This window comes from Fistularia commersonii, chromosome 1, assembly GCF_037954325.1.
Source record: "Fistularia commersonii isolate RoL2024-O1a breed Wild chromosome 1, RoL_Fcom_v1.0, whole genome shotgun sequence".
NCBI classification, from domain to species: domain Eukaryota; kingdom Metazoa; phylum Chordata; class Actinopteri; order Syngnathiformes; family Fistulariidae; genus Fistularia; species Fistularia commersonii.
Genome location: NC_141284.1, coordinates 4,580,445 through 4,606,181, shown reverse-complemented (window position 1 = coordinate 4,606,181; position 25,737 = coordinate 4,580,445). Strand labels below are relative to the sequence as shown.

The following is a 25,737-nucleotide window of genomic DNA, read 5'->3' as shown; positions in this document are numbered from 1 at the left end:
TCAACCCCAAAGAGGAGGAGGTGCGACGAATGTGTGTGTGCCGAGAGATTATCAGATTACCGTCTCATTTTAACAAGCTTGTTAATGATGTCTGGCCGTTTAATCTGGCAGATTATAATCCCCTTTTTTTAAAATGAAACCGTAGAATAACCCAAGGTGCCGACGGTTCATGGTGAGCTGTTCAGAGAACCTGGTTCGACCCCTGCTTGGGTTCTTCTGGTCCATGTTCTCCAGTCTGGGTTCTCCTCTGTTTGGAGCCTCTATGTTCACAAACCTTGACCACCTGTCGATCGATGCTAACCGTCTCCCTGTGCTAACGGCGCCGCGAAGAAGTTACGTAGTTCGCCTCACTGCTGCCCCTAGAGGCCATCCACGGTACTACACCGCTTGTGTCCCGACGCCGGATAAAATCCAGAACCGCTTTCTGACGACAAAGGAAAAAAAAAACAGGAAGTGACGAGTAACGTCCTGTTGTTTCAGGTTCCAGGAAGTGATGTTTAGTAGCGTCTGAAACCTTAATTGTAGATTTATGTATGTTTATGTGTGTGTGTGTGTGTGGGGGGGGGGGGGGGGTGCTTGCTCAAATAGATCGCTGAAAAAGTGGAAATATTCCGTACCTTTTCCTCTGCGGACGGCGAGCCTCCAGCCGAGCGCCGCCTCGCTCCAGGTCCTGAAAGGAAAAATAAAAAAAAAAATCAAATGGCGGCAATTAGTGTTGGTTAAAAACACATGGCGGCGAAAATGTAGAGCGTGTCATCAGCCGCCGTTTAGATAAGACAGGTTTTTTTTTTTTTTTTTTGCCTGCGGGGGGGGGGGGGGGGGGGACTTTATGAGCCCGGCGTGTGTGCACGTGCACGTGCACATGATGAGGAGAAGGTCCTTTCCCTCCTTAAGTGTGCAGCTCAATAAGAAGAAAGTCTTCTGACCTTTCGCTTGACGTGCACGGCGGCACCTGCAGCGCCGCCCGTCGCCAGCAGGGATCCACCGCCTCCGTTCGCAACACGTGCACGTTTGTGTGTGTGTGGGTGTGCGTGCGTGCATGCGTGCGCGCTCTTAATCATCCTCAGCTCAGCGGCGGCGGCGGCATGTATTACAAAAGACAACTTGATGGTGTCTTGTCACCCGGGACACATTTCCTTTAATTACAGCCTCCACGTGCACGCGCGCGCATACAAATGGCTGATTTCAAACGTGCGCGGAACGGAGTCCATTTGTCCCCCCCCCCCCCCCCAACGGCGGCAGCGGCGTGACAAGCGGCGGTTTGTTCTTGTGAATAATCCGGCGATCCAGGCCGTCGGGTCTTAAGGAACCCGTAAATCCTCCTTAAACGGCGGCATCCATTACGGCGGGACGCTAATGGCAGCGCGGACACGTGGCGCGTTGCCACGGAGACGGGCGGGTCCCTTCCGGGGCCTCGGGAGCCACGCCACTAAGTTCTTTACGTAGACGTTCTCATGTTGGCTCTTCAAGGCGGACGTCCTCGTGTCGGTTCTTTTAGGTGGACCTTCTCATGGAGGTTCTCTTGTCGGTTCTGCAAGGTGGACGTTCTCCCGTCAGCTCTTTCGGATGGATGTTCTTCTGCTGGTTCTCTGCAGCGGATGCTCTTGTGTTGGTCCTGTAAGGGAGACAATCTTATGTATGTTCTCTCCAGTGGATGGACTTCGATCGGTTCCTTACAGCAGATGGTCCCGTGTTGGTTCTTCACGATGGACATTCTCATGTAGGTTCTCTAAAGTGCATGGTTTTAGTGTTGGTTCTTTAAACGGAAGTGTTTCCGTTGGTTATTCTAGACGGACATTCTCAGGTTGGTGATGTAGTGGATGTTCTCACGTTGGTTCTTTGAGGTCGATGCTTTCACGTTGGTTCTTCAAAGTGAATGTTTCCATGTTGGTTCTCCTGTCTGGTCTTTAAGGTGGATGTTCTCATACTGGTTCCCACGTTGATGCTGGTGCTCCACAGCGGATGCTCATTTTGGTGGACGTGCACCTGTTGGCTACTTTAGGTGGATGTTCTCACATTGGATCTCCATGGTGGACGTTCTCTTGTCGGTCATTGTCATTGAAGACAACTTCCATTGTCTACAATGGAAGTCTCATATTGGTTCTATAAGGATGACGTGGTCTTCTTCCATTTATTCACATTCGGTTTTAATTTTAATCCCATTTTATGTTCCTCTGTCCTCGGGGGGACCCGGCCCTCCGCTCGGTGCTCCTCACCAGAGGTTCTCACCGAAATGAACCCATGAGAACCTCAGGAACCTGCTCGAGCTCCTGTAACTACACATCCAACCACTGCCGGGTTTCCATTTGGTCCATCGTCCTTTTTCTATTTTTTGGAGTTTATAATCTCATCAAAACAAAACATCATCTTGCTCCACACACACACACATACACACACATGCGCACCACACACACACACGCGCGCGCGCACACACACAGCACTAGATTCGTTTGTGGCTTGTAGCTGGATGTAATTAGGCTCCGCCCACAGTTAATCCCGGGGGATTATTTCCTCTTGTCAATCGAGCTTCCATCTAAAGCTAGATATTCTGGGGTTGGACGGTGGACAGGGGGGTGTCCTTCTCGAGGTGGGTGGGGGTTCGGGGGGGCAAACCGTATCATTGGCAGCGGTTGATCTTTGGGGTTGTTAATGTCTGCCGTTAAACCCGCTGAGATACGACCGCCATCTTCGTTTTTAATAATCTGTGACGCCATTTTTTTTTATTTTTTTTTTTTGTCCTCCGCTCCGGTTGGCCGCTCCTAACCCCCCACCCCCCCCTCACCCCCTCCCCCGACGCAGAACTGTTCTAATAGTCTTTCCGAAACGGTGATTAAAACCACGGCGCTCCATAAAAATGGAAATGTAACTAGTATCTGATTTTTCGCCGAAGACGTACTCCGAGGTGTTTGCCTTCCGGAAAAGAGCCGACACGCTCGGCGGCGCCGGGATCCCAATATCCAGCTGTCGAGATAATAACCACCCCCCCCTCGCCGTCGCTCTTTGTGGCGCGGCCCGCCGGCGATGTGACCAATCCGCCGGCTCGGAGCGACTCACGGGGTCGCGGAGGAACTGTAAGACGCTCAAAGTTCTTAGAATTAAATGTCGCAGGTGTAACGGCGACGTTTTCCTGGAGTAAAATAACCCTCAAATGAGATAAAATTAAAATATGAGACGACCCGGCCTTTGGAATGAGAAGAATGGAGGAGGAGCCTCCAAATCCGTCTCGTTCTCCACCAGGATCAGTCACCTACACCCCTAATCCACCCCGGCCTTAAGCCAGAAGATCAGATTAGAAATAAATCCTTTGAACGGAAAAAAAACGAGAAATTAAAATCCACGTTGGCGGATTTCCATCTTTCCTCCTCCTTAAGATGGTGGTCTCCACCTGAGCCATGACGCTCTGTGTGGAGTCTCCATGTTCTCCTAAGTTCTCCATCTTCCACCCGCAGTCCTAAAACATTCAAGGGATGGATGATTGACAGCTGACCCAACCGGGTCAAACTCCGCCCCCTTCCCCAGCGTCAGCCGTGATTGGCTCTGACCGTGAAACTCCGAGCTTTGCGTCGTCTCAGCATGCAAGCAAAGGGAAGTTCTTATTATTATTGTGAAATTATATTGTGTCTGTCAGGTGGCGTGGGGGCGGAGCCTGAGACAGCGGCGTCTGATAGGTTAAGAAAATGGCGATTGTCTTTCATCGCAGTCTGTCAGACGCAGCCGTCTTCATTATGGATTCCTCTCCTCCGCTCGCCAGATGGCGCGTCGCTATAAAAGCTAATAACAACACCGGGAGGAAATTGGGCCTTTATCAAAATTTACTTAAAGCTGGAGTAAAAAAAAAAAGAGAGGGGTTAAATCGAGGCGCCGGCCGATCGCGGTTGATCCCATCTGGGATTCAGCGAGAGTTAAATATGCAAATGATAAAAAAATATGTCAGGAAACAACAACCACAGGTTCCACTTCCTGTCTGACGCTTGTGTTTAACAAAGCAGTTTTCGCTTCATGTCTCGGCTAGAAGAATCGCTTCAGTGATCACATTTTGCAAAGAGATTATTGTTTATGATTAAAGTTATTACAAAGGTATAATAAAGATGTTCAATCATCATTTTGAGCAACATTTTTTTACATTTAAATTCACTTGGATTTACTTCATTACAATTATTTTCATTTATTTCCATTCAATTATTTTTTTATTGAGTATATTTGAAGTTTATGAAGTTATTGGATTTAATTATATAATATCAGCCAGGAAAAATAAGTAAATCAATAAATAAAATCCAAAAAGTCAAACTGATTTAAAAGATATGATGGAACGAGAGAGCAGAAGTCATTTGTTTTGAATTAATGAGTGAAAACAAATGTTTGGTTCAAAGTGAAGGAAATGACAAAATCAAGGGGGAATTCATGAATTAACTTCAAACTGTCACAAAACAATAAACGCATTTAATGAATATGATGATATTGAAGAAAATTCCCTTGAAAATCTACCTGAATCATCCGGATAAAAAAAAAAAGCTGAAACAAAACTTTGACAAAACCCAGAAAATGATCGGGGAGGAGATAATGACGTAAAATGATTCTTAAAGTTAATAAAATCAAAAAATGCATATACGCAATGATTGATATCAAAATAAATGAAACAGTAAATACAATTATGCTAATAAATAGATGTAAAATATGACTGAATGAATAATTCTCTATAACATAATAACTGAACCTAAAAGTTAATTTAATTTATTTTCACATCCTTAGCGTCTCCGCGGAGACGGCGCCGCGAGCAAAACCCATCACACCTCAGTTAGAAGTTAGAAACGGATGAATGAAAGAATGAGTCGTTTTAGATTTAGTAAAACACAACCTGGTCGGTCGAGTACAGCGAGTACTAGTTAAATGTTGCGAGTACGAGTATCAGCACTGGGATCCCTTCAATTCGGGTCGGGTTCTTGTCAAGCCCGCTTGCTGCTGATGTCACGATCCAATGCACACACACACATACACACACACACACGCACACACACACAGCAGATTCCAACATGGCCGCTAAGGGAGGTGTAACCCGATGAGCGGTGACATCACTGTTCCGAGGGCCTCGGCCTGCACCATGTGGAACATCTTTGCAGGGGTGTTCGGTTACAGGAATTATCGGAGGGAAATCCCTCAGATTTGATTTTGATTGCACGGCCCGCGGTGGGGGGGGGGGGCGACCACATTCCCTGGGACTGTTTCAGAAAAAGTTTTAACTTCTCGCTAGAAAACATGAACCCCGTGTGGTTTCAGTGAATACTGCAGTCAGCGGCCCTGTGATTGACAGGTGACCCGACTTGGTTTAACCCCGCCTCTTCCACACCATTAGCAACCACAAGCTAGCCCTTGACAAAGAAAGAGCCGGAAACTAAAGTCGCCGGAGAGCTTTTTCAAGAGAAAGCGAGAATGCAGAAGCGTCGCAGATGGCCAGCGAAAGTAAAGCTGCATTTGAAAAAAAAAAAAAAAAAGTTACGTTTCAGACCTCATTGCAACAAATAATACGCAAGCTATGCGTTCGCTATGCATTATTTGTGGTGAACGGTGAGCTAATGAAGCTAGGAAGCCCTCTAAACTTTATCTTTATTCATTATTTGTTTATTATTTGTTATTCTAGAGTAAAATTTTTGTAATTGCCAAATATAAAGTTTAATCTCTATACTCAGATTAGCTACTTTGAACTGACAAAAGTTATTATTTGAGCCACCACGGAAATATGCTGCTCAAAAAAATAAAGGGAACACTTGAACAACACAATGTAACTCCAAGTCAGTCACACTTGTGTGAAATCATAGTGTCCACTCAGGAAGCAACACAGATTCATTTTGACTTGTTTTAAGGCCATTACATCAAAGTTGGATCAGCCTGGAGTTTGTTTTTACACTTTAATTTTGAGTGTGATTCCTAATCCAGACCTCCATGGGTTGATACAATTGATTTCCATTGATCATTTTTGTGTGATTTTGTTGTCAGCACATTCAACTGTGTAAAGAGCAAAGTATTTCATAAGAATATTTCATTCATTTAGATCTAGGATGTGTTTTTTAAGTGCTCCCTTTATTTTTTTGAGCAGTGTATATTCATGCATAAAACCAGTGTAGATAATGAATGAATGGTTAACAGCTGATCAAGGATAAATATTAGCTCGGTAATGTCAACTTGTACCACAAATGCAGTACTTTATCTAGTAATACTGCAGATATTTGCCACATCGTCAAGGAGACGAGAGCTACTTTAGCGACTTTAGCATCCAGTAGTAAATATTGCCAAACTGAGGGTGCGCCTGCTCTTTAGATGCTAATGTTAGCCCACTGCTAACAGCTAGCGTGGTTAATTCATTCCCGTCGGCAAAGTAGCCTTAACAGGAACCGAAAAGACAAAGTGAGTTATGAACCGAATTCACATGTATTTAAATGTAACCTCAGCCGATCACGTGTGTCATAGCGATCACGTGTGATAATGTGTGGTCTCACACGGATCAAGCGTGATCTCAGAGTGATCACATGTGACCAGAAGTGTTTATTCGTGAGCTATGAGTGATGGTGTGTGATCCACGGTGATCACGCGTGACGTCATGGCGATCAGGTCTGATCCTGTGATTCTTCCTCACTTCACTTGCATATAGAGGGCGTTTGATTTTTTTTAAAAAAGCAGTTTTGAAAACATCCAAAAACACACTCAAATGTATTTATAAACACCTCAGGGTCTCGTTCTTTATAGAAAAATGTCCAGAAGCCCTTAAATCGCCAAGAACTAAAAGAGTCCCACCTTTCCAACGGTCCTCGAACGCACCACGGGCACCCGTAACCTTCCGTCAACCAAAAAAATTGTCGTTATTGAGTTCTCGAGAGGGTTCTAGGTTCTGGAGTCTCCACGTTCTTCATCAATGTTCTCCGTCTTTCTCATGCCCCCGCCCGATGATGTACGATGACACATTGTGAGGAAAAAAAAAAAGGCTGTGTCGATAAATTTCCTCACTTTCATTGGTTATTACAGATTAATTACCTTTGTAATTACATTCCCACGGTAAATTAACAGGGTAAAGGAGTTCTTCACGGTGCCGCGGCTCCAACGCACAAACTGGGAGGGGGGTTGGGGGGGGGGGGATTCTCCGGTCCGTTACCGTAAAGGTCATTGTAGGGGTGCACCCTAAATCTGCTGGAAGCGGATGAGAGGCTTCACTCCTGTTTATATCGCCCGCTTTATCTTTTCATCACGGAAATATGAGAGGGAGGGTGGTCGGTCGCCGTGACGACCTCCGAGGTCATCACGCCGTTCCCAAACGGACGTTCCTCCCGGGATCTTCAGCCGTGAGAAGATCCCGGTAGGAGATGGAGGTCCTTTTTCCTGCGTTCGCTAGCCGGGATGAAACATCTGGGTTTGATGGGAGCGACGCCGGAGGAGTCGGACTAATCGGCGGGGATAAACGGCGTGTCCTTCTAAGTCGCGCCCTGGCCGTCTGATTTAATTTCTTCCTTAAAGCCTCTCCAAACATCAGCTGTAGGATCCTCATTAATCGTGTGCATTTTTTTTATTTTATTTTTTCCCACCAAAGAAGCGACAGGAAGTGGTTTAATCCCGGCGCTCCGCGGCTGGAAACGTCGGCTAATTGGCTCTTTAAACGAAGGTTAGGGCTACTTTTTTTTTTGAGGGGGGGGGCTCCTCTCTTTCGGCGCGAGTGCCAAAAATATTTAAGGCGGCGCTGATTGTTATGGAGGCCATATTTCAGTGAGGCTAAACAGTCAGCGGCGCGGACGCCAGGGGAAGCTTTACGAGCCTCATTCCAGGTAAAATGAGCCGCCGCTCATTAGGAATTGTTTAAGTTGCGCGTCTGATGGCTCAGCCCGGGTTTATACGTTCATTAATGTCGGAGTTTGATTCTCCGGCCACCGCCGCCGTCGCTGCGGCGATTCTGGTCCTCCGGCGCCCGATCTGGCCCGACGCCAGGATCCAGCGTTTGGATTCCAGACAGGAAGTGGGTGAAAAGTTGGAACTGGAGGCCCCTCCGGGTGATTCTCCACCGATAGCCGCCGCTATTGACCGATGCAAAAAGACATCTGGTGGATTTGTGGCGTCTGAGATACTGGCACACTGACAGATGCTGTTTGGTGTTTAGATTACAAGTGTGTGTGTGTGTGTGTGTGTGTGTGTGAAGTCGACCCCAACCGAGCATCAATGCCGCGTTAGCATCCCGTTAGCTCGTAGCATGGTTGAGTAGTGCCGTAATGAAGTTCTGCTCGGGGCCATCAGGAATGTTCTGATACATCTGAAGAACCCAAACCATCACTGATCACCTGATCAATACATGCCAATCAATCCCCAGAAGTAATTTCACACTGTGTGTCTACAACATTGTATATCCATACTTCACAAGTATGGTGTGTGTGTGTGTGTGTGTGTGTGTGTGTGTGTGTGTGTGTGTGTGTGGGACCAGATGTCAGAAATGACTAACAGCCTGATTGGTTGATTTTGTTGCATGGAGCCAAGCCACTTTTCTGTATATTTGAAATACTCGGCACACTTATTACAATGTAATTAAGGTCTTATTCCTTCCCGGACTGAAATCCGCTCCTCGGTTCAAACAATTCCCAAAAGTTTGGGGATTGTGTAATAAATAAATCTGCCTGCCTCATCTGGCCTACAAATATTTGTATATTTTTTAAAAGCTAAACAACAATTACACATTAATTACATTGTAATAGAGCTGTTATTACCACAGTGAGCTCTACTTATGTAATATTTCAGATAAATAAAGCTTTGTCGGCCCTTTGTCGTCAAACCCGCCCCCTAAAATCTGCCCCCCTCCCCGTCCCGCTCCCACCCGGCTGCTCGGGGGGGGGCGCGGACATTGTAGTGTTTCTGGTTCTGGAAGCCCGGCGAGCGGTCGGATGTCCTAGTAGCCTCATTCCCCCCGCCAGCGGAGCGCGTCCCAACTGTTGTCAATTTATCAACGTAGCCTGCACTGGTGGGCACAGTTTGAGCCGCCATTAGCGCCGGCGCCTCCATCCATCATGGCCGACTCGCTTGTTCCACCTTGTCAGAGCCTTCCGAGTGGAGCTTCTGAGGAAATGCAAACAGCTCTGGGCGGGCGATCAGACCGGAGCTCGCTCGCCGCCAGCCGCCGCCGCCGCCAGCGCCTCGACCGAGGTCCCGGCTAATGTGTATCGTTTGACCGCTCGTGCTCGTCCTGTTTTTCTTGATGGAGCCGAAAGTCTCTCCGGCCATTTCCTGTCTTTGTGCTCGGATGACAAGAACGTGTTTTTTTTCCAATATAGGAAAAAAAAAAAAAAAATTGAAATTGATTCTTTTTCTACGTCTCGTTCTCCTCCCGGCAGGAACCTGCAGCCGGATTTAGAAACAGCATCTAAAATATAAATAGGTTAATTCCTTCAGTTAACCTTGATGAAAAAAAAAAAAAAATCCTCCCTCTCCATTACTATTATTTCTGTTGTTATTGTTAAAACTATCATTAGAAATGAAGATTATAAGTGTAATTAGTATAACTTTTAACATTTAAAGTTCCCAAAAACTCATTAATTACCAAATAACCACTAAGTAAAATGTTACCACTAGTAGGAAGTAATTAACCACCAACACCTTGCAATTAAATTAAATTAAAAGCAAGTGAAAAAGAAATATCTTAATTCAAAAGTAATATTTCTTACTTTTTTTTTTCTTAATTTCCTTTTTATTTTCTTAAGTGTAACTGCCAGTGAGCCCCCCCCCCCACTCACCAGACACACACACACACACACGCACGCAACCACGCACGCAGGGGTGTGTTCTGACGTGCGCGGCCATGTTTGAATTTGTTTTTTTTAGAACCATCAGTCAATCAGGAAGGAGAATCCATGAAAATGTCGACCACTTCCTGCTGGGGGGGGGGATTTATGACCCCCCCATAAAACCTGCGATATGGAATGTACCGCCTGATCTGCTTTTTATTTTCACTCCAGCTTGTTTCATCCTGACAATTATAATCTTATGAAGAGAGCACCCCCCCTGCACACACACACACACACACACACACTCACACCCACTCCGCCCCCCCACCCCAAGGCAGCGGCTCATTCCTTTATGCTGCCACACAATACAGCCAGAGGTGGAGTGAACCGGGTTTTAATTAAAAGACAAAGAGGAATTAGAGTGTGTGTGTATGTGTGTGTGTGTGTGTGTGTGTGTGTGTGTGTGTGTGTGTGTGTGGGTATAAATCAATCCCAACCAATCAGCCATCAGGATGATGGCGAGGCAGCTGCCTGTGGGTGTGAACGGTGTGTGTGTGTGTGTGTGTGTGTGTGTGTGTGTGTGTGTGTGTGTGTGTGTGTGTGTGAGAGAGAGAGATGGAGGGGTGTTCATAAGGTGTTTGTCCTTTATAGCTGACGTGGATGGATGTTTGCCTTTGCGTTGCTACATTAGCACATCCGCGCCACTCCGGTTCTCTGCGAGCCGACGCCCGCCCGTCCGGATCGACCTCTGAGGCGTTTGATTGGCTGGTTTCTGTTTGAGTCCTCGGAAAGTTGGGGGAACCTTTAATCAATCCGAGGCGTGGAGTCAGAACGCCGTTTGGTGATGTCACCGACCTGAGGTGGTGGGCTCCAACAAACCTTTAGAAACACCACAACCAATCAGAGAGCGAGCTGCCGGCCCTTTAAGAGACAGGTGACCCACAAACCCAGCTCTCTGGTTACATAGTTACATGACGAGCCACACACAAACATGTATATAACGAGATACACACACACACACACACACACACACACACACATACAGAATACACACATACATGCACACACATACACCTGCGCATTCACACCCTCAGATGTACACACAGGTGTACAGACCCAAATACATCGACATGTATACACACACCTGGACATACACACTTGCACCTGTAGGCATACATGTACATACACACACATACATACACTCACACATGTGCATGCATACATAGAGACACATATCCACCCACAAGCACGTATACACTCACACATCTACACATTCATGTACATACACACATGCAAACACACTTATGTACACACACACGTACATACATGCATGCATGCACACATCTGCACATATACAATTGTAGAAGTACACATGCATGTACATACACACATGCACACACACATATGTACATACACTCACACATTTACACATAAACACATACACACACCTGCACATGTACATGTGCATGTTCATACACATAGTCACATGCACTCACATATATACATGCATACATGTAAACACATATACACACCCGCATGTATACACCCGCACATATGTATGTACATGCACACACATATACATATCCACATGTATACACATACAGTAAATGCACATACTTCCATATCATATATACATGTATTTGTGTTTACATATACACATATGCACATACATGTACAAACAATGATGTCCCGACACACATATAGCCTAGGATCCAAGATGTCTGCCACGGGAAGTGAACAACACTGAAAATAGCAGAAATAACAGGAATTGAGGGTGACGACCCGACAGGAAATATTTTCCTGTCACAAACCCACATCTGACCTTTGGGGTCACAAGTGACAGGATGCAGGTTGAATTAGAAATGTGCAGAGGTTCCACTGCGGAAACATTTCAGCAGATAAAACCGTGACAATCTTACCCTTTGTCAGCCTGGTTAGCTAAAACACGCCGTGTATATATGTCAGCTTTGTGTTAGCATCTGGTTGTTGCTGTCCGCTACTTGCATTAGCTCTGTGTTAACAACATAAAATTGAACCGGTTTAGCTGCAAACTAGGACGGTTCTGTATGCATTCTCGACACTTGAGGACCTGGAATATAAAATTCTTGTTCGCATGTGATTATAGTTAGCTACAACACTGCTTCACATATTGGTAGCTTTTTGTAACATTTGGTTGTTGCTGACCGTTACATGCATTAGCTCTGTGTCAACAACATATCAATTGTGTTAGCTGCATATTAGTGTTGTTCTGTGTACATTCTCAACACTTGGCGCCATGGAGTATAAGATTGTTGTTAGCATAATATTATAGTTAGCTATCAGATTTGCGCATTGACTCTGTGTAATCGACTTCAATACAGTTTTTGTTAGCTACATGCTAGCGTGGTTCTGTATGCATTCTCGACACTTGCCGTCATGTAATTTGGGTTTTTTGGCATGCGATTGTTGCTAGCCACAAAATTTGGCCTCAGATATTTGTATCTTTGTGTTAGCATGTGATTGCAGCTTAGCAACACAACATCAAAACCGTTTTTGTTAGTTTCATGATAGCCTGGTTCTCTGCGCATTCTCGACACTTGACGTTATGTAATTTAGATTTTTGGTAGCATGTGATTGTGGCTGGATTTAGAAAAAACGCCTGTTGCAATATTAGCTCCCAGTTAGTGTGTGAATGTTGTTGTAAGCCGTATACTAGCATGTGACTGTATTGCGCTAAGATACTTGCTTCCATTTAATATTAGATTTAAGCTAGCGTGTGAATATAGCTAGTTGGGACAGTTAGCCTCAGATTATATCAGCGGTCTGTTAGCAACATGACTTTGACACAGCTGGCGTAGGCCGTGCTAGCTGTCCACTCTGTTTAGCCTCATGTGATATTAGCTTCATGTTAGGGTGTGAATGTACACACTGATAAACATTAGAAACAGCTGGACTTGCACGAACTCCTTCCTCAATTCTCAGTGACATTAAATATTAGCACATCATGTTATTTTAGTATTCTCAGAGTTTCACTGCATGACAAAGTAGTAAATGTACACACACATATACGCATACACACACACACTCACACACACAGGATTTACTCGAAGTGACCCAGCGTCGTCCCAGATTAAGGTCTTTAATTTCAACCCCTTGCCCCTTCACATGAAGCCCTCCTGGGGGGGCAGAACTTCCAAACGACCACACGGGGTCCAGGGTGCCGCTGACGGCCGGCCAGTCGAGACGGGGGAGGGGCTAGCGGGGTCGGGGTTACCATGACAACCGTCATCGCTCAGCTTCAGTCAGGTGGCACAACAGAAGGGAGCGCAGAACTTCGGGGCCTGCACTTGAGAGAACCGCCAGTACACACACACACACACACACACACACACACACACACAAAATAAAACGCATGTGATTGACAGCTGACCCATCCAACGTAAACCCCGCCTCTCGGTCGCAGCGGCAGCTGTGATTGGCAGACAAATGTGGGATTAAATGCATGAATGAAAGCGCTGTAACGTGTTTGATACTTTTTACAACTTTTTCAAAAATGTATTAATATATAAACATGACCAAACAGTAATAAGTGTGGATGAGTGGTGTGTGTGAAAGTGACCTAATTTCGGGCTGAGGGGCTGAAGAGGAGGGTAATGCTAAAAATAAGCTCTAAACAGGTAGATAGTTTTCTTCTGTGTTATTACTGTATTATTTTGCTGTTATTACACAATTTTTCATGTTTCATATTTCTTGCTGTCGCAAGAACATTTTATATACACTTTCCCAGCAGAATGCTGTGTATTTTTTCTTTTTTTAGATAATTGTGCTTCAAACAGCGCCCATATTTCACGTTAAACTCGGCGAATAATCAGTGCCGCCGCCGAATCCCCCCCCCCCCTCCCCCCGATTGGCCGATTGGCCGGCGCGCACGTGCCGACGGAGCCGAGGCACGACTGAATGGCTCTTTTCCAGAGCCCAAGGTTGCTCTGAGTGGCCACATTAATTTAAATTGTGTGTGTGTGTGTGTGTGTGTGTGTGTGTGTGTTTCTATGAGAGGAATTCAGAGGGAGGAAGTGTGAGGCGGCGGCGGCACATTTGCCACAAAAAGCACTTCTGTCGATTATTGCGGGAGCTGTCGAGGCCACATCATACATGTAACACACACACACGCACACACACACATACTGAATTTATAGGTTAACATAAAAGCAGCGAAAACGAAAAGCATTTAGTTAATTAGCTTTTATAAATATTTTAAAACGCTTATAAAGGACAACAACAAACTCCTAGGAGGGAGGGAAGGGGCAAAGACCTTCGTCTCACCGTGATAAAAGGCCACCCATTCACTCCGGCACAAAAAGCAATTATATCCATTCTGTTCACACAAAAAAGTGTTTGGTAATGGTGTCATGGGCGAAGTTCTCCAGGTTCTCCGTTCTTTCCTTTCACATCTGGTACGCTTATTTTCTAATTCCCCCCCCTTCACCTCCGCGGTGGGCCTTGATTATCCCGCTTCTGGAAATGAACAATAATTGCCGCCCTTTTGCTCGCCGAGTCGTCCTCATCGCGGACTCGTCCCTCTCAGCGGTCAATCAAGCTCGTCATTATCTGGCATTACCGCCTCGCGCACGTGGCGCGCGCGCACGAGACGCGGCCTCCGGGCGAGAATTAAAATATCTCTCGCCCTCCCAATTACGTCGGTGATTTGTTCGCTTCTCCGATGCGAGGAACAAGCAGGGAAATTGGAGCGGGCCTTTGATCGCGCGCACACACACACACACACACACACACACACACACACACACCCCGAGGCCTTTGATGTGAATCAGCGCATGAAAGACAGGTCCGACGGGCCTCGGGTCGCCCTCCGGATCCGCGCCCTTTCATCATGTGTTCCACGTCAGGTGCGTGAAAGGGAAAACTCTTCTTTTTTCCGTGCAAACGAACCTTCTGGAAATGTTGTTAGAACCCAGAGTGTGTGTGTGTGTGTGTGTGTGGGGGGGTTCTGCTGACACCTCCGTAAACAGGGGGATTGTAGGATCTAATTACGGAGGTCGACTGGCGGGCCCCCGTAGACGTGTTTCTCCAGATCCTCATCCCTGTACGTCGTAATCCAGAGTGAAACCTCCTGACAGGCGGGAGCGAAAGCGTCCCGCGGGACTTTTTCCGAACAGCTCATTCCCGCTTCTCCGTCCTGCCTCGGGGGGGCGGGACCGGGGCCAACTGCTGGCGGCGGTGGTGGCGGTGGTGGCGGCGGTGACGGCGGCGGTCACTTTGAGCTGTAGAGGGCGTCCAGTTGTCTGTGAAATATCTCCGATGTACCTTTTGCAAGTTACCGTCACGAATTCGATGCCTAACGTAATCTAATTTAATGTATTTCCTCTCATTTAATCCAAATCAATCTGATTCAATATAATTTCCATTTTTTTAATTTATTTATTTATTTACTTATTTACACTATTTATTTTTTTATTTTTTTATTTTTATTTATTTTTATTTATTTTCATTTATTTTTATTTATTTTTTATTTTTATTTATTTATTTATCTATTTATTTATTTATTTATTTATTTAATTTTATATGCATTTCTTCACCCCCTCATTCGCTATCTGGCATGAATTGTTCACGTGTTCACAAAAGAAAAGAAAATCTTTCTCGGTTCAAATTATAGTTTATTTTAGAACTTATTTAGCAAAACGCCGCCAGGCTTTCGCCTCACCGCTGCACTTATTATCGTAATTGCCTCATATAAAGTGTAATTAAATACTGCAAAGTGACAGAAGTATTTATTATTTGAACCCTCCACGGTTCTAACTGATATGCGGAAACATTTTCATGCATAAAACCGGTCCCTGGTACAAAAAATTGACCGCTGCCATATTTTTTAAACTTATTCAAATTTTTTACAAACTTTTAAATGTTATTTTATTAAAAACAAAAAAAAGAAATCCAGACTGGTGTTAAAACCGTAATAACTGCATAGCTCACACCAGCACCTCTAACATCCAGGACAAGTTGTGTTTCCATTTACCCAAGGTCATAGAACATTAGGTCATAGAGAAATATATCTTTTTGTTCTTCTCCTCTTTATTACCGATGCTAAACGGTCACGAGTTTAACGAATCTTCTCCTGTTTCCACGGCGATGCCTCCAGCCTCCACGATGAGGGTGTTCCTCGGAAATAAGTTTCAGGATTTATCTCAGGATTTATCCAGTTTTGAGTCAAAGAAGAATAGTTAGCGTGTATAGCTAATGCTAAAGTTCAAGCTATCGGTCATAAACATGTAATAGATGTGTAATAAACCTCCTCCGTCACTCCCCTGGATGCTTTTTTTCCTTGTTGCGGCGTTTGCAAGGGCGGACGATAAAAAGCACCTGAAGAAGAATTAAAAAGTTTTTATCAGCCGGTAAAGTAGCTTCGACTGCTGCAGGCTTTTCTCTAGCGTTCCACCACCAAGTACAACCGGAAGACAAATAGGACGTGAAAAAACACATTACCTTCCCCCCGCCGCTATCGCAGAACGTCCGGCGCCATCCCAGCCGTTACCTGTCGGCCAATCACGCGCTCCGTTAAGGAGCATGCCGCCGTCCGGGGCTAAATTGCAATTAGCTGCCCTGCAAGTGAGGCCGGAGCCCCGGTCAACTGTGGCTGGGGTCGATGCGTGTATGTGTGTGTGTGCGCATGTGTGTGTGTGTGTGTGTGTCGTGTAGAACAATGCATAAAATTAAATTGACATTAATGAATCATTGTGTAATGGAAACGGGGAGTGGAGTTAATTGCATGTTACGCCGAGTGTAGCGGCGAGATAACCTCGCGTCTCATGCTATTCTTAGCGCTCGGTGGGGAGTCATTAAGGCGGGGGTGGGGGGGCAGATAATGGCGGCGTGCTGAACCCGGAGCAGCTCCGGTCTTGTAAAGACTTCCTTTCACAAGCTTTTTTTTTTTTTTTTTCCCCTAAGTGGCCCCTTCGCCTGAGTCATTTGTACACCGTCTGAATGGAATTAAAGGTCAGCGGAGCCGCACGTTGTCGGGGAAGGGGGCGGCGGCGATGGCGGCGGCGGCGGCGGCGGAGGCTGTCACACGCCAGAATGGGCGCCTCAAGCCGGGCTCAGGTTGGGCTTATTTGTCACAGATGAAGGGAAATTGAGTGACAGGTGCATCAGCTAATTCGAACGCGATATCGAGCCCCTCACCGTCCTCACCTGATTCCACGTAGGAGCGACACTTAGGCCCTTTTCAGCTTCGCTCGCGCTCATAATCGTTTCAAAGTGACATTGAGTGCCGTGTCCTGTCAGCGGAAGAGACCCCCCCCCCCAACACACACACACACACACACACACACACTGCCCTGGACCACCTCAGGGGAAGAAGAGAATAATACATTGGGGAGAAAGAGGAAATAATATTTTGTTGTCGTCTTTCATCCGTGCTAGCAAATCGACTTGTGTGCTACGAGCTAAAGTGTCTGTAATTTACACCGCATTTATTTCCCATGCCTCGCGGTAACTCTTTCTTCAGACCGATTTTGGGAATTCGTAGTTTTCATCCATGGGAATGCGACGGTCCTCCGGGTCACGTGATCTAGAAACGCCACCGGACTCCAGCTCCGGCTTTCTGAATGGTCACACACACCGATCAATAATTCAAGTTTAAAATGTTTAAAAATGTCAATCGCTGTCTCCACATCCTGGGTAAACTTCTTTAACCCCCCCCCCCCCCCGTCCTGGAACATACCATTCTCTGTCCCATTGAGTTCAATAGCCTGGAAATATTCACGATTTGTAACACAGAATACTCAATTTGATTGATTTTTAGATCAATTTATATGGACCGAACCATTCCGGAGAGATGATGAAGATACCCAAAGCCCATTTTCTCCCCCCTGGAAGGAATTATCTGCAACCGTTAAACTGGCCAGGCAGGAAAATGACAACCAGAGTAATGTAATCGGTTTATTCGATGTTGAGATTCAGAAAAAAAAAAAAAAAAAAGAAGTGTCACAGAGGCCCCTGTATGGGGGGGGGGGTTAGAAACAAATGGCGGTGCCTCTCGGTGGTGGGCGATGAGCGGCGCCGGCCTCCCGCGGGGAAAATCAGCCCCGTATCCATTTACTAGCTGCTAATTTACTAGCAGTGCCTGGGCTCATTAAGTGGCGACGTGCGGGGGAACGTCAGATTATCGCAGGAACGTGCGATAAATAAGCCGGGGAGGCGGCGCGGCGATCATTCCCGCTAATCGCTGATTTGTTAGCATGCGGCTGTTTGCTAGCGACATGCTACACCGCGGGATGGTTTCCGCCTCTAACGAGCCTCGTTAGCAGTCCAAGAGGAATGAAACAGGAAGTAGAGTGTGTATTTATACTGCGATAGTCCCAGATGTGTTACTCTGAGGGATGAACTAGCGACCGCGACGTTCACTTGTTCATTCTGGGATGGGAGGGAGGAGGCGACACCAGAGGGGAGATGGGCGGGGCTTGACCTGTCAATCACAGACATCCAACCGATCACCTTCATTCAGTAACTTAACTTTGCTTTTATCTCCTGTGAGCATGTCAATAATGTCTTATTATTTGAGTTATTATTATTATCATTGTTATTATTATTATCATTAATATTGTCCGTAGAGACAGTTAGCAAAAGATGGAGGGAATTTTTCCTGACAAAAACATTTCTGTAATCCACCTACACTAAGATAACAAGCTAAGCTAAGATAACGCAACCAATGATGAAGTATAGCAAGTTATGTTCAGATATTCTTATGTATGATAAAGCATGATAAAATAACATTAGGTATGATAAGATACGGAACGCTATGGTATGTTAAGGGAGGTTCAAGTGTGATAGTGGACCACAAGGTATGCTAAGATAACAAAGAGTAAGAGAAAGTACGGCAAGGTAAGCTAAAGTAAGCTAAAATACGATAAGGTAACATTTGGTAATTTAAGATAAAGGGCACTAAGGTATCTTAAGGTACATGAAGATACACTAAGATAACATGAAGCAAGATAAGATAAAGGGCACTAAAGTATGTTAAGATACGTATGGAGGTGTACCATAAGGTATAGTTAAGTATGATGAGGTAAGGTATGCTAAGGTACCCTAAGCTATGCTAAACTACAAGATAACAGTAGGTATAATAAGATAACGTATGCCATGGTGTATTTGGCTACGCTATACGTACAATAGTGTACAATAAGGTGTGCCAAAGTACGATAAGGTATACCAAGGTACACTAAGGTAAATGACAATATGATAACGTTCGGTAAGATAAATATGTATACGTTTGTTAAGGCACGTTAAGATACTCTAAGTTGGGATAAAGTATCTTAGGGTACAATAGGATAAGATAAGATTAAGATGACCCATCCCAATATGATGTCTTTCTATTACGGGTTCTTGGGGTAAAGGGGAAGGGGAGGTTGTTTTCGGCCCCACCCCGGCGCCCCCTACTGGCAGAACCATCCACGCCGTCGTCTGTGCTCGCGTGGACGGGGCCTGACGCCCGGCCTCCACATCCATGGCGCACAAGTAGATGAAACAGGAAGAGGCTCCTCGTCGGCGAGGAAGCCATGAGTAATTCCATCGCATTTTTCATTTTCTCGGGAGTGCCGAACAAACAGGAAGCCGTGATTAACAGTTTTAATTAGGATTCTGACCTGACAAGTTCTGGCAGCGGCGGCGGCAGCGTCGTGCCTGAAGCTGAATAAATCACCAGAGATCGTGAGCCACGCCGTCGCTCCAGATCTGGTTCTGGTTCCGCAAACTCCCCGTCGGAGTTCTTAACTAATCTTCCCTTATCATCTATCTCCCCCCCGCCACCTCCTCGCCGTGTCTCCGCGAGAACCGAGCGGCTCGGATGTTGGAGGTGCTTCTGTTAGACCCGCGAACAATAGCGACCTCATGTTCTCCGGCTTGATTTAGAACTCAACCTTTGTGTTGGAATCACAGCTGTGTTGTCTGTTGTTTATACAGACCCCATTAGTCGCGTTACCGCGGCAACGATGGCTCACCTCAAGGTCAACGCCGAATGAAACGGCAGGTCGTGTTCCACGCCTGGTTAACTGCCTGTCTGGGTTTTCTCCGTGTGGAACCTCCATGTTCTCCTGCCTGGGTTCTCGCCAGGTTCTCCGTCTTCTTCTCATAGTCCAAAAATAGTTGTTGGCCCCGCCCCCTTTGACCAGGATAAACGGTGTAGAGAAGGAACAAACAAATGAATGAATGAATGAATGAATGCACGCGTCACCGTCCAGGTACCATCATGGATTCACGCAAAAATGCAAATTTTCTTGTTTCCATGAGCTTCTCTGTAAAAGTTCAGTCATCAGCCGCTTACAGGGATAATAAACAACGTTAGCGCTGTTAGCTAGCAGGAACCAGCGACGCTGTTAGCGAGCGGGTAACCTACGAACCTGCTGCTCCTGCCCTTTTCCAAACGAATCCGAACAAAACATCATCCTGTCATCCTAGTTTAGCTTAGCTTAGCCTAATTGAATCACATATGACCTTCAGGTGGATCTACTTCCTGTCCGCAGCCCGCCAAATTATGTGTCACATCAACATCAGTAATGTGCGCCGGACTCTGAAAAACTCTAAATCCCGATGACGGCTGCGTCGTAACCATGGCGATCGGGCGAGACCCGCCTCGGGCTCCGCTTTTTAAGTATCCAGAGCCGAACTACCCACCCCGCGGTTCATTTTCTGGTTGATTGTACCTGTGGGCTGCAGCGGAGGCGGCGGTGCTGCGGTCAGGAGGCCGTGGCGTGAGCGCAAACACGGGAAGTTGTAGTCTTCAGACACTTCATCACTCCTGCGGGGTCTTTTCCGCTCTAATAGCCCCCCTTCCTCCTCCCAGATCCATCTCATCCCGTCCAATGAGACGTGGCGTCTCATTGGACGACGATGTCGGACTGTCAGCTGCGAGACGCTTTAATTTCAATTTCCCCCCACTCCACCGTTAAAACTCTCATGATCAGTCGGGGAAGGAGGTGGGTGGGGGTTTGGGGGTGGGGGTTTGGGGGGTCCATTTGCAGCTCCATTGATCACATGACGCGCCGCTGTCCCTCAAAGAAGAAATTTTCCGCGGGACTTTCATTAACTAAATGAAATAGAGTCTCCAATTAAAGGGCCTCGCCGGTGAAATTAAAGAGGAAGGATTCGGTTTAATTTTGTTAATGACTGATTAGACATGTTGCTGCGTCTCACACTGAATTACCCGTTTACATTTTAACCCCCCCCCCCCCCCCCACGCACACACACCGCCACATGCAAACTCTCCCCCCCCCCCCCCCGTCGGTTCCTCGCCAGAATACAAAATAACCTGATTAGCTGGCGGGCGATTGGACAGGTGGCAGTGATCCTGACAGCGGACGGAGCTCACCGAGGGTGGGGGGGCGGGGGGGGGGGGGGGCGACGGAGCTTCAAACAATATTCTTTCTGATTGGCTCCTCAGGAAATCACCCCCCCGCCTCCCGCCCCCTGCAGACAAACTGCCCCCCCGACTCCAGCCCCAACACACATGCAGGGGTTCTAGTGTTCTAGCAAACTCTTGACCAAAACACCCAGTAACGAAGAATAGATGTGCGCACGAGCGTGCACGAGCGCACGTGTATCTTTGTATGCTGCGTTCGCACCTGATCATGTGACCGAGCTGGGGTACGTCCAAGAGTCCTGTGAAGGAGAAACGTAGTGCACTTTGACCCGGAGGTCGTCACAAGTGTGTGTGTGTGTGTGTGTATGTGTGTGTGTGTGAGAGTGTGTGAGTTTATGTGTGTGTGTGTGTGTGTGTGTGTGTGTGTGCGTGTGTGTGTGTGTGTGTGTGTGTGCGCGCATGCGAGCAAAGACTAGCATTTCTTACCTTCCGCAGCTCAGCTACACCAGTGATTGAAGACAATCAGACTCAAGTAAAAAAAATGAAAAATACATTTTAAAAAATTAAAAAATAAATTGAAAAAAAAACAAAAACAAATATATATATGTATTTAAAGATCAGTTAGGTCACTATCCTGATGATGCTGGCCCTCTGTCAGTTCTAGACGTGGTTCAGATCCTGGATTGGGCCTTTTCAGAGTTAGCGCTGTGTCGCTAAGGCTAAGGTAGCAGTAGCAGCTAGCTAACCGCTAAATGTGCCAAAAACACCATTCAATCTTTGAATCAGCTCTGTCGTCCTCTGAATCAGTAGGGTTCGCTGCCAGGGTTTCTCTCAAGGTTCTCCATCTACAGTCCAAAAAGAGTGATTTAAGACGAAATCGCGCTAATTAGCGGATATAATGTCTCTGGATGATTGACAGGTGGCCTGTCCGTGTTAAACACTGCCCTTTGCATCCAGTCCCTGCTGTGAATGGCTTCAGAACGCTAAGATAAGACTGATGAATGAATGAATGAATTATCACCAGTTATGATGCAATCTGTAGCATATTATGAAAATACGACTATCAATTAGTAATCAGTGCGTGATAAGCGATCTGGCTCGGTGATATGAGCACAATCAGAGCGCGGTGACCGTCCACCGGACGCTCTCCCGGGTTCTCTCTTTCAGAAAGTTCTCTTTTACCGGACAAAGAGTGGCCGCAAATTGTTTTCCCAGCGGTTGACACACAAGGTAGATGTTTTAACGTGTGCACTTATCTCCTACAATAAGCGCCCCCTACTCGGCCCAGCAACCCCCCACCCGCCCCCCCGTGTGCAGGAACAGCTCGGATGCATACGGTGTCTAATGAGAGAAGAGATTCCAAGCTGCCTGATGGCTCTCATCAATCACCTTTCCTCTCTCCTCGCTGCGTCGCTGGCCGGGGGAAGGGTGCAGTGTGTGTGTGTGTGTGTGTGTGTGTGGGGGGGGGGCATCGGGCTTTTAATCTCAATAAGTTAATAGACTTTCCAGCCCACGGTTTTGCTAAGTGGAGCTCCATCCACGTTGTTAGCAAACAGGCGGCGCAGGAGGCCGCTCCGCGGTTAATTTGTGTCGCGCCTGGAATCAGCAGATCCGGCTGAAGTTTGTCGATACCTCGATACCTGGCGGTGAAAGGTGAGCGCCGCTTCCTGAAAAGCAATTGGGGAAGCCGCTTCGCGACGCCTGCTAATCCAGAATTGCCAAGTCGAAACCCTTGAAATGTGTAGCCGCTAAATGCTAAGCGTCAGGGAAAGGGGGGGGGGTGTTCTTCTCAGGCTTCTCTCGCGCATTTATCTTTGTAAATAGGCTAAATTCCACACTTAGCAACTGGCTAATCTTTAGCTTTTTCTTCCTGTGGAAGCTAATTTGATCAAAGCTAATTACAAATGAAACTTTGTTGTATGCTAACTCCATCACTTCTTGGACCCAAATGTTTTTTTTTTTTTTTTTTTATTTTTTTTTTTATTGAGTACAACTTTGCTTGCATTTGCTAGCAAGATTTAGGAGACTGTTTTCTCCTAGCTTTGGCATAACAGAGGCCAAACTGATGGAGGTGAAGGTGCGGGTCACCTGACCAAGAGGGCACCTGAAGATCCAGAACCAATCAATTTCTGTGTGATAATGCTGTTTTCACCTGTAACGATATGCTGTGCTAGCAGTCCAGAAAAAACTACCAGAGGAGGCTAAAACTGCTAATTCAAAGCGAATGACGCATGCAAACAACAACAACATGGTTGTACATGACATAGCAGCAATTACCAAAATGCTTTACTTTTTCTTTATTTGTTATTGAATTTTGCGGCTGCGGTAACACTTGCTAACGAGATTTAGCTTCCAAAATTTAGAGGCAACAACCAAGTTAGTAGATGTGAAGGTCACCAGACCATGTGGGCGCCTAGAGTTCCAGCTCTGAACAACTTCTGTGTGACAATGGACCCCTGCTTCCTGTTTTCAGTGGAAGCTACATGCCGCGCTAGCAGCTTAACAAAAACTACAGGAAGAGAAACAAAACTGACACAAACCTAATGACGCATGCTAATGCTGTCAACGTAGTCGTACGCTTGCTGCATGGGCTCCTACTATTTTCACAGGAAGCTACATGCTATGCTAGCACCAATTGCTTTGTTTAATGATGAACCCCTGCTATTGTCACCGCGAGTTACATGTTGCGTTAGCGGCCAAGTAAAAACTACAGAGACAGCCTCTGGAAATACCTCTGCAAAGCTAATCATGCATGCTAATGCTGTCAACATAGTCATACACATGCTGCAACGCTACAATGTCCCAACCAGTTTGTTTTTATTTGTTGGAGAGATTTTTCACAGGAAGCTACATGCTATGCTAACAATGCAGTATATGTGAGTATATATGTGTCAGTATATACATTTTGTTTTGTTTCATGCAATCAGTGGCTAGAACTCCCAATTAAATGCCCCCCCTCCCTTGAGTGGCAGGTCTAAGCCTCTGCATGGTAACCGTTAGCAGAGGCGGCGGGATGGATTAGCCGCGGCTGGACGCTGGGAGCGCTCCTGCAGAGGGGGGAGCGAAGGAGGGTTGGGGGTGCAGAAGGTGTATTTGGGTTGTGCGTCCGGCGATTAATAATGATTGTGTTTGGATAAATGGTGCCCTACTTTCAGAATCTAAATATTCCCGATCGACCGCCTCCCTCAGAACTGATTGATTAGTTTAGTGTTTAAAGGTCAGAGTCATAAAACACCAGGATGTAATTAACACACGGCGTTAATGTACATCATCCTGACTTTATTTTATTTATTTTTATATGTATGTGTATATATATATATATATTTAAACACCTCCCCGCTGGTGGAGCTGCCTGTTATTTGACTTTAAGATGAGGCTCGGTGTACTTCCTGGAGGGAGGGGAAGGGGGCGGGGCGGCGGGGGGGTCCGGGCCGGCGGGGGCAGGTGGTTCCGTGATCCATGTTCTTACGTGTGCATCTTTAATCAACGTCTCCTCCCGAGAACAAATGGACCTCTGAGTCTCATTAGTCCTCGGAACCCGCTCGGTTCCTGCCACGTGTCCAGAACCCCCCCCCCCCCCAATAATAATCCTAGGTCTCAGACAGACAGATGTGCCCCCCACCCCCTTTATTCGCCGTCGCGGCGGATAATCGATCGGGCGGACGATTCAATACCATTTAGAACCCGGAGAACAATCAGCAGAGAACAACAAGATAACCCGCTCAATCCCCCCCCCCGGCCTGACTGGCTTTTAATTGATGGAGTTATTAGGTTCCTTGTTCGTCACGGCGCCATCTAGGGGGACCTTGGACGCGTTTTGATAGGTGGTACCGACACCCGTCCTCCCGAGCCACCCATCCGGGGTTCTCGGAGGACGATGAGATCTGGGCGTGATCTGGCGGGGCGGGATCGGGAGGTCCGGTTTAAGTCGGGTTTAACTGATCTCAGATCATGAGACATTCCTCGCCGGGGAGTTGTAAGTTCTCGCTTAAGCCAGGGGTGTCAAACTCTTTTTGGTTTGGGGGTTCAAATTTACGCCATTGTAAATTAATGACCTTCAGGACTGCGTCGGAAAATTTGAATATTGGGATAAAGTTCTTTATCTTGTGTGATGCAATTACAAAAACAAAAATGTCTTACATTCTGGATTCATTACAAATCAACTGAAATATTGCAAGTCTTTTATTATTTTAATATTGCTGATTATGGCTTACACCTTAAGAAAACTCAGAAATCCTATCTCAAAATATTAGAATAGAATGAAAAAGTAATTTTAATTTTTTTTTAATTGCTTTACAGAAGTTAGAGAACTTTATCACAATATTCTCATTTTCTGAGACAGTCCTGTAAAAGTAAGTCCAAATTTTTCCTTTCTTTTAGTGTAAAGGAGGTAAACATGTATATTAAAAAAAAAAATCTTTATATGTGATGAACTGTTCCTCTAAAAAATTTGCAACAAATTAATATTAAAAAAGAATTGATGAAATTAAACCCTAAAAATATTGTTGAGTTAGAAGAGAAAATCTTGTCGCTGTGGGAAAATTTGCCACTAGAATTAATTAGAAAATTCGTTTAGTTTCCCCTCGGTTTAAATAACCTGGAAGTACCGGGACACCGCCTTCAGTCAGACAGAAAGTGAGATTCGCT

At 46.1% G+C, this 25,737-nt stretch overlaps 1 protein-coding gene across 1 annotated transcript in view; it reads left to right on the top strand.

The window, feature by feature from the left end:
- Positions 1-25,737, top strand: part of LOC147237176 (uncharacterized) — a 44,275-nt gene that overhangs the window by 11,658 nt on the left and 6,880 nt on the right. The gene's annotated exons all lie outside the window — the stretch shown is intronic.